Source organism: Podarcis melisellensis (genome assembly GCF_964234715.1).
Source record: "Podarcis melisellensis genome assembly, chromosome: 17".
Taxonomy (NCBI): Eukaryota; Metazoa; Chordata; class Lepidosauria; order Squamata; family Lacertidae; genus Podarcis; species Podarcis melisellensis.
In genome coordinates this window covers 366005-375559 of record NC_138534.1, presented here as the reverse complement: position 1 = coordinate 375559, position 9555 = coordinate 366005, and the positions used below count along the sequence as shown (strand labels likewise).

The 9555-nt window shown below is 42.5% G+C and overlaps 1 protein-coding gene across 2 annotated transcripts in view; it reads left to right on the top strand.

Annotated features, from left to right (window-relative positions):
• The window catches only part of LOC309360591 (methyl-CpG-binding domain protein 1-like), a 142988-nt gene extending 133961 nt beyond the window's left edge, over positions 1–9027 (top strand). The window contains exon 22 of one of the 2 annotated variants that reach the window (XM_081895197.1): positions 8568–9027. The gene's annotated coding sequence lies outside the window, so the exon portion shown is untranslated. Of the gene's footprint in view, positions 1–240; positions 666–8567 lie in introns of those variants that run through there. The other variant, XM_081895196.1, reaches the window with a different exon arrangement.
• The last annotated feature ends 528 nt before the right edge of the window (positions 9028–9555 follow it).

Genomic DNA, 9555 nt, shown 5'->3' with positions numbered 1-9555 from the left:
ACACATCAGTCATGCCCATTGCTTCACTTTTTAATCCTGCATTGTGTGAAAAGGTTACTCCTGCTTGAACCACAAACTATCTGCATTCCAAATTTTAACCCTAACCCTAACCCTAACGTCAAGGTGAAATTTTGTATTTCCAGAACCGTGGCAACAATATATGTATTTGGATCATTTGATATGTACCTGTTTGAAGGGAAATCCAAGGAATGTTGATTTTTCTTCTTTCTACATTCTTAGGATCCGGACAACCTTCACAAGAAGGTGTAGTACAAGAAGACAATTCTTCCTTGGCAGTTGTGGTTTCTGATATCTCCATTCCTACTGGCCCTTCATAATCAAACCTTCCAATTCCCTCTGATGGCACTCTTCACCTTCTAGCACTTGAAGAGGGAAGCCCTTGCTTTACAACATTTCATAGCTCTTCTGAACTAATGTAATACAAAGGCTTCCTAACAACACACGGCCACTCCAGAGCCCATGATAGAAAAGGAAGCCTGTCAGATTCAATCCTGATAAAATAGTCCTGGTTATGTCATGTTGAGATGAAAGAGATGAGTTAGTAATAACTACCAAGGCTCTCTGACTCCACTGCAATGTAGGCTCAACTAACAAACTGGGAAATGGCAACTTCCTTCATTTGCTGAGTAGGACTGGGATGACATAGGGAAGGAAGAAGACCTGCAGCCTAGTTAGGATTCAAAATTTGCTGCTCTTTTGATTTCTCTGCTTGAATTATCAATAAAAAAATTAGATGCAACTTATCTCTCTCTCCTCCATTATGATCAGTGGGTAGAGGCTTCCCCAAGTAGTCTTAATTCTATTTAATAATTCTACTTGCGTTCCCATCCTCAGGTGCAAGTGCAACTGCAAAAACTGAGTGGGAACAATTGTTCCCTCTATATCCGTTTCATAACTTAGGACCACATAACACATAAAGGATATTTCACCAATCCAGTTTGACCACTGCCCACAAATGCTGGCCATGGAATTAATAGTGTACAATCATCTTAGCATAGCCTTCCCTAGCCTGATGCCCTCCAGATTCCCTCATAGAGTTGGAAGTCCAACCCCCTGCAATGCAGGAATCTCAGCTAGAGCATCCATATGGCCATCCAACATCTTCCTAAAAACCTCCAAGGAAGGAGAGTCCACAACCTCTTTTTTTTTTTAAATGAATATTTATTAGCATTTTCAAAAAAGAACAACACATATAACAACAAAGACAAAAATAAACAAACAAACAAATACAAAAATACAAAACTTAAAAATAAAAACAATTAAAAACACCTGAAAGTTCAAATACTTATTTTCTTTTAACTTGTTTCTCAGACCTCCTCACAGCTCCCCTTCTTCCCTGGTCCTGAATGGGGTAACTGTGCCCCTGAAGGACCAGGTGCGCAGCCTGGGAGTCATTTTGGACTCACAGCTGTCCATGGAGGCGCAGGTTAACTCTGTGTCCAGGGCAGCTGTCTACCAGCGCCACCTGGTACGCAGGCTAAGACCCTACCTCCCCGCGGACTGTCTCGCCAGAGTGGTGCATGCTCTAGTTATCTCACGCTTGGACTACTGCAACGCGCTCTACGTGGGGCTACCTTTGAAGGTGACCCGGAAACTGCAATTAATCCAGAATGCGGCAGCTAGAGTGGTGACTGGGAGTGGCCGCCGGGACCACATAACACCGGTTCTGAGAGATCTGCACTGGCTCCCAGTACGTTTCCGAGCACGATTCAAAGTGTTGGTGCTGACCTTTAAAGCCCTAAACGGCCTCGGTCCTGTATACCTGAAGGAGCGTCTCCACCCCCATCGTTCAGCCCGGACACTGAGATCCAGCGCCGAGGGCCTTCTGGCGGTTCCCTCATTGCGAGAAGTGAGGCTACAGGGAACCAGACAGAGGGCCTTCTCGGTAGTGGCGCCCGCCTTGTGGAACGCCCTCCCATCAGATGTCAAAGAGATAAAGAATTACCTGACATTCAGAAAACATCTTAAGGCAGCCCTGTTCAGGGAAGTTTTTAATATGTAATGCTGTACTGTTTTTAACACTGATTGGGAGCTGCCCAGAGTGGCTGGGGAAACTCAGCCAGATGGGCGGGGTATAAATAATAAATTATTATTATTATTATTATTATTATTATTATTATTATTATTATTATTATTATATTCTAATTTAAATTATTGGCTCAGCAAATCCTTAATTTACTTCTCCGTTTTAACTTAATTTAATTTATTCTAACATTGTTATTTTATTTTTCTTCTTTCTTCCATTTCCTCAATTTACAAACCTTATTTTCATTTAATTTAGCCATTTAAAAAACGATCAATTTTAACTTAACCAAATTTACACATCAATATTTATACCTCATTATTTTTTCTTAAACATTTTAGCAAATATGTTCCAGCAGCCTTAAGGGTTTTCAACGCAAAGCCCGTTTCCCAACTCCTGCATGCAGCAAATGTCTGGCACAATGGGGACCTGCCAAAGCTAGATGGCTTTCAGGCAAAATTTATACGATCTCTGCTGCAGGTACCTAACTGCGTCCCCAACTCCGTACTTTTGTTGGAAGCTGGTGAATGCCCAATTTCAGCTAGAGCGTGGTGGGCTGCCCTAAGACATTGGCTCAGGATTTCAGTGTTTAATCTAGGGAAGGGTCTGTACCAACATTTGACCAATGAGGAATTTGTCAGCAAATGGCAGAAAACCATGGCTAAAAAAGCCACCTCTATTGGTCTGTCTCCCCCCCAACTGTATTACCTGGGCTATGAAGGCGCCCAAAAGGCTTTAAAGCAAAGATTATGGGACAATGCACACAGTGACTTGCGATCTTGATCACATGCAGTCTGTAGTCCACTGGCAGCAGGAGTTCAATATGGGTATGTCTTTGAGTTAACATCTTACATCAAAAACCTGACAGTACCTAACTATTGAAGGCTTTTTACCAAGGCCAGACTGAATGTCTTCCCCTCTGCAGTGCTAGAATGGTAGGTTGAGAGGAGTTCCCTACCAGGACAGACTTTGCTCGTGTGCTCAAGACATCAATTCCATAAATCATATTTTGTTACATTGTGCGAAGTATGAGCAGGCCAGGGCTGAATTGATACTACCCTTGCTGGTGCCTTTCCCGGGAAAGTCAGAGGCTCACTGTGTCAGGTTCCTACTGGAAGACCGGACAAAAGCTAGAACTTTGGCAGTGGCAAAGTTTTTATCGGTGGTTGCAAGAACAAATGAGCCCTATATTCCAAACAAAGTGCCTGATTAACCTGGAGGTAGGCTGTATGAACTCTGTATTGATTTGTAATGTTTTGTTGGTCTCTGGACCGTAATAAAGATTGTTGTTGTTGTTGTTGTTTCTTAAACATTTAATTTTTTTCCCCCTAAAGTCAACCAAAATTTCCCTTCCACGTCTTTCCCAATTTCCATACCAATAGCAAAGCAAAGTAAAAACAAAACAAACTATATATTTATATACCCTTTGGATTCCCAAACTCCACCCACCCTTTTCCCGGTTTCAGTCCTCAACAAAAATCCATCAGTCTCAATATACTGTTTAGCCTGGAGATCTCACGTCCGAGGCTCTCAATTCTCTCTTAGTTCCTCTCTGCCGGTCTTTTTGGTAGTCTTTAATGTTAAACTCCAAATCTCGAAGAAGCTCCAGCCCAACAGGATCCCAATCTCGAAGAAACTCTGGCCTAACAGGACCCATATCTCCACCAGCCAGACCTCCATTTTTAGTGATAAAGCTTATGGGGTACTTCAAATCTTGTTTTATACTCCTTTCAAGTCCAAATGTCCCCCAGGCTCCAGCTTCCACCTCCAATTCAGGCCAGGCTCTCCACATCAGATTTTTATTTTCCTTTTTTGTCATCATGTCAGGCTTCAAAATGTTGCTCTCCTTAAACTTCTGCAAAGTTTCAGCTCCTTCTTCCTTTTCTTCAGGGACAACATCTGTCATCTGCTTCATATTGTCAAAGCTCTCCGTTTTCTCTATTTGTTCAATTGGATAGGCTCCTTGTTTCAAGTCCTTATCAGGTTCAACAATGTTCTTTACTGCTGAATCCAGAGCTGTAACATTCATAGTCCAAACATTCAGATTGACCTTGTAACTTTCCCAAGAGAACAAATGCTCTGTCCAATTCTGCCTGGATTTTCCTTCCTCCAGCCATTCCTGTAATGTCACTAAACCCCTCTAGGGTTTTTTTAGTTCCTTAGTATTCCTTTCGGCTCAAGTCCAAAAGTCAGGTTATTTTGTATCAGCTCTTCCTTATTTTCAACAAATTATTACAAATTAAGCAACAGAAACTAGGTTCTCCTTTTCCGTCTTGACAGCCAACTTGACAGCTGTCAAACTTTCCAGTCTTTCATCAACAGGCTCTCTCGTGGGACATTCCCGGGTCCGGGGGGGGGGGGTGTGAAACTTCAGCTCCCAAAATTAATCTTTTTATCCTCCAGCAAAAATTCTTATAATGTCAAAACCGTGAAATTAAAGTCTTTTACTAAAAAGAGAAAAGATTCTCTCGACCTTAGCTAGCAGGTCCTTTGCTTTAAATTGTTTACCCTTCCCCGCTCGTTCCTGATCCGCAAAATTTTTCTTTAAGATTCCAATTTCCGTATTACTCACGGGTTGATGTTTTAAAGTCCGAATGTTCCAAGGAAAAAGTCAGTGCTCTCCGATAATGGCTCGCGGCTTCACTCCGCAGATGAAGGAGTACTCTCAGCACCGCGCCGCACCCCGTCCCCGTTCCGAAGCCTTTAAAAAGGCTCCTTCCCGGATTGGGGGGGGCGCAAATGGTGCCCGCCGAGTCACTACGCTCACAGGCTTCTACGCCTGTGATTTTAAGGGTCCCCGCGTCGCCGCAGTGGTAAGACCCGGTCTCTGCAGAGCTGATTCCCTCCGGAGCTCGGAGGGAATCCGCCATTAAACGATGGCGCCAACCCGGAAGTCCAAGAGTCCACAACCTCTTGAGGGAGTCTGCTCCACTGTCGAACAGCTCTTACTGTCAGAAAGTTTTTCAGTTTGTTTAGTTGGAATCACTTTTCTTGTAACTTGAAGCCTTTGGTTTGAGCCCTACCCTCCAGAGCAGGAGAAAATAAGCTTGCTTCATCTTCCTTGTGACAGCCCTTCAGATATTTGAAGATGGCTCTCATATCTCCTCTCAATCTCCTCTTTTCGAGGTTAAACATTCCCAACTCCTTCAACTGTTCATCATAAGACTTGCTTTCCAGACCCTTGACCATCCACCTTGGTCGCTCTCCTCTGCACATGTGGACACCGTATTCCAGGTGTGGTCTGACCAAGGCAGAATAGAGTGGTACTATTACTTCCCTATTAAGGGACGTAGGTGGTGCTGTGGACTTGCCGATCAGAGCCTAGGACTTGCTGATCAGAACGTCAGCAGTTTGAATCCCCGTGACGGGGTGAGCTCCCGTTGCTCAGTCCCTGCTCCTGCCAACCTAGCAGTTCAAAAGCATGTCAAAGTGCAAGTAGATAAATAGGTACCGCTCTGGCGGGAAGGTAAACGGCATTTCCGTGCGCTGCTCTGGTTCGCCAGAAGTGGCTTAGTCATGCTGGCCACATGATCTGGAAGCTATACGCCAGCTCCCTCAGCCTATAAAGCGAGATGAGCGCCACAACCCCAGAGTCAGTCACAACTGGACCTAATGGTCAGGGATCCCTTTACCTTTACCTTTATTACTTCCCTTGATCTGGACACTAGACTTCTGTTGATGAAACCTAGAATAGCATGCCCTTTTTTTGCTACTGCATCACACTGTTTACTCATGTTAAGCTTGGGTCCACCATGACCCTGAGATCCTTTTCACATGTAAGGCAGGTGTCCCCCATCTTATATTTGTCCATCTGGTTCTTCCTGCCTAAGTTCAGAACCTTACATTTGTCCTTATGAAAATTTGTTTTGTCAGCTTGGGCCCAAGTCTCGAATCTGTTAAGATCATTTTGAATTCTGATTCTGTATGGCATCTCCTCAGCTTGTGTTCCAATTGCCACTAATTTATTGCCTCTTAGACACACCATTCGTTTAAAGCACATAATTCACCCCTGCCATCCTAGGAACTGTGGCGTTCTAAACGGAGGGAAAGGGGGGTTGACCTTTTGGAATTTTTGTATGGTAATGTTCAGTTATGCCATTGGAAGAACAGTTGCAAGGTCCTAATTTATTGCAGGGAATCAAACTCATAGATTCTAACATGTTTGTAGCCATGCCTGTCCTCCTTAATGTTTCTGTTAAAAGGGTCACACAAGCAAGACAAAATAACAAATAACAATGGGGCGGTGATAAGGAAAAAACACACATTTTATTCACACACCCTATCAGCAAGGATGTGGGCTCAAGTATAAATGATTAAGCAAAACACTAGGATGTGCCCAGACTTGTTCCAAAGAGGAAAAACAATTAGTGCCTCCAGCAATATCACACCTGTTGGGAGGAAGCAGAAGAAAAACTATTAACACTCTGTAATCCCATCCAGGTTTTACACACAAGAAAGCCATGAGTTGTCTCACTTACCTGTTATGTACACTTACCTGCTATTATCCTAAGGTAAGACTTGGTTATTATACAGCCCCCGTACATAAGGGCATCACAGGAGAAGCGCCACTGATTCAATAATGTGGGTAGACTGTGCAAAACACTGTATTCAAAATGATCTGTCAAGCTTTGACCAATCAACGTTAGCAAACAGCACCACCTAGGGTACATATCACTGGTACTGCAGCCTTACATCGCACTCCTTTCCATTCAACCCTTTCTGTCAAGGAAGAAAATCTTACCAAGCCAGCAAGGCTTCACTGTAGCAACTTTTATTAATTACTTCCTGTCTAGGTCAAGGCATTTTGCAGATGGTTGCAGACTAAGGTAACTAATATATATTCACAAAAGATCAAGCTGACCACCAGATCTTCTCCATTCCACTTTTGTTCCACTCAGAAAAAGGATTGGGAAATATGACTCTAGAAGCCATGGATCCCTTGCCCTAGAGAGAGTGTCAAGTCCAGGTGTCAAACTGCCACCCATCACAATCACAAAGGTGATGTGGTGAACCAGGAATGGATTCAGACCAGGACACAAAGAGACTGTGATTTACTTGTTTTCTGTCATCAGAAAACAGGATATCAGGATATCAGGAGGTCATCACCTCCTGGTGAAGGTCAGGAGGAGTGAGGAAACTCAGGTTACAACCCCTGGGCCAGCAATGATGTATTGATGACCATGTCTGAACTGTATTCTGGGATATGGGGGGGGGGGACTTTTAAAAGTCAATGTCTTCTTTTGTTCAGGGTCTTGCCTTTCTCCCTGTTGGATTAGGTAGGACCCTGCTATAGCAGTTTGCTTTATACCAAATAAAGGTCAGGCTTCTTGGCCACTTCACTTCAGGTTACTCTGGTTGGTGACCGTTTTTACTCCTCTCTGACCAAGGGAACCACACGAGGACCTAGCGGATTTACAGTGTCCCTTAAGTTATTGCAGTGTCTTTTTCAGTGGTTTACCACTCACAGAGCTACAATTCCTAGCATTTCTAACTAGGATATCAGGATTCTTTAGAGGAAGGCATGTGTGGTGACCAGAGCTCAGCTTAGCTCCATTTCTTCTTTTACTATTGTTTTTTCTTTTTTCTTAAAAAAATGCCCACATACAAATATAAAATATACTGGCAAATAGACCATATAAATACAAATATCCACAAAAGAACACCAGTGAATATGTGAGTGTCCAAAAGCCAATGTTTCCTACAATGGTTGTAAGATCTAGAGCTGCCCACAGAAGTGCCAGCCAACAGCTCTGGCATCAACCATTAAGTCCTCTGCAATGACACACAAATGTTATTTCCAGAGCCGCAGACTATAAAAGCCCTTGGACTCCTTGGACCTTTCCACATACCTGCAGCAATGAAGGTTGTCACCTTTGCCTTATTCTGCCTACTCATAGCAATAGCATACGAGGCCAAAGTATACAGCATTTGTGACTTCTACTACGCACTGAAGCCTTTGGGACTGGATCCATTTAAAGGCATCTTTGCAGAACAGTGTGAGTTTTGCCTGTTTGGGTGATCAAACCTTTCTATTGTAATAAATTAATTTGGTCCAATTTGATTGTTGTTTTTTCTTCATTTTCTTTTCTGTTCCTGAATGGTGTATTCCCATGTATTCTGACAATGTTCAGAATGTTTCTTTGATGCTTGAGAGTGGTGAAAGTTTTCAAAGAATGTGGCAAATTTGGAAACTAAGAAACTATGGCAGCATAAAACTAGCAAGGTTCAAAGGAGTCATTTGAGAAATTTGAAATGTTTTAGAGACATCACAAACATGTTAGAAGTTATTTGTTAGTTTATAAGCACTGCTTGCTGTGTACAAGGAAAACTAAAGTTTGAATCAATAAATCACAATTGAGAATTGTTGAAGACAGCATTTTCAAAGTGTTGAAATCAAGGCTGAGGCTGAAATTTGACTAAGCCAAATAACCACATTTTTCTATTTTAATATTTCTGAAATTGTTTTAGGAAACAAAATACATCCCTGTACATTCCTGATTGTCATGTTATGCTTTCCTACTAGATCTCTGTGCAGCTGATCAGTCAAGCAAACTCGACACATTCTACTATGAGAATATAGATGGTGTCCCACGCTATGGAATATTCCAGCTAAGTGGCCTTGAGTGGTGTGATAACGGGAGGCACTCCTCTCAGAATAAATGCCACACACTCTGTGACAGTGAGTGACTTCTGAGATCCAAGAAAAGAGCTTTCTTTCTTCCTTCCTTCCTTCCTTCCTTCCTTCCTTCCTTCCTTCTTGCTTTCTTTCTGGTTGTGCTATCTCAGCATCGAGGAAAAGGCACTGCATTCCCTCTCTGCATTATATTTCATATATTTAACAGATGTTGCTTTAGGGAACTGTCCTTGGGGAAAATTAACACTTGTTCAGAAACCAAGTCTCACACAGACAAAATTTCTGGTTAAAGAATGTTTGGATTATTTACTAGCTAAAGACTGGTTACATTAAAGATTGTTTCTCCCAATTTATTTGTTTGTTTATTAATTTATTTATTAAAACTATTTTTATTCTGCCTTCCAATACCTAAAATGGCTTGGCTTACAATGTTAAAAACCACCAGTCAATAAAACATTAACTAAAAATCACATTAAAAAAGAGATGCAGGTACAGCAGATAAAAATTGTTAATGACTAACCACTTTAGGAGATTACAGAAATAAATTATACAGGCCAGATACTTGCTGGAAAAGAAAGGCCTTCGTGAAGTGATGAAGGAGGAAAAGCGGGCTTCCCTAGGCAGATATAGAGTCTCAGTATGGCCACCAACCCAACTCTTGTAAACAAGCTTCCATAGAAAGATCTAAATGCACAGGCAAACTCATAGGAAAGGTGATAATTCTTCCAAGATGGTCCCAAGCCACAGAGCCTAGGACTTGCCGATCAGAAGGTCGGTGGTTGGAATCCCCGTGACAGGGTGAGCTCCTGTTGCTCAGTCCCTAGAATCATAGAATCATAGAGTTGGAAGAGACCACAAGGGCCATCGAGTCCAACCC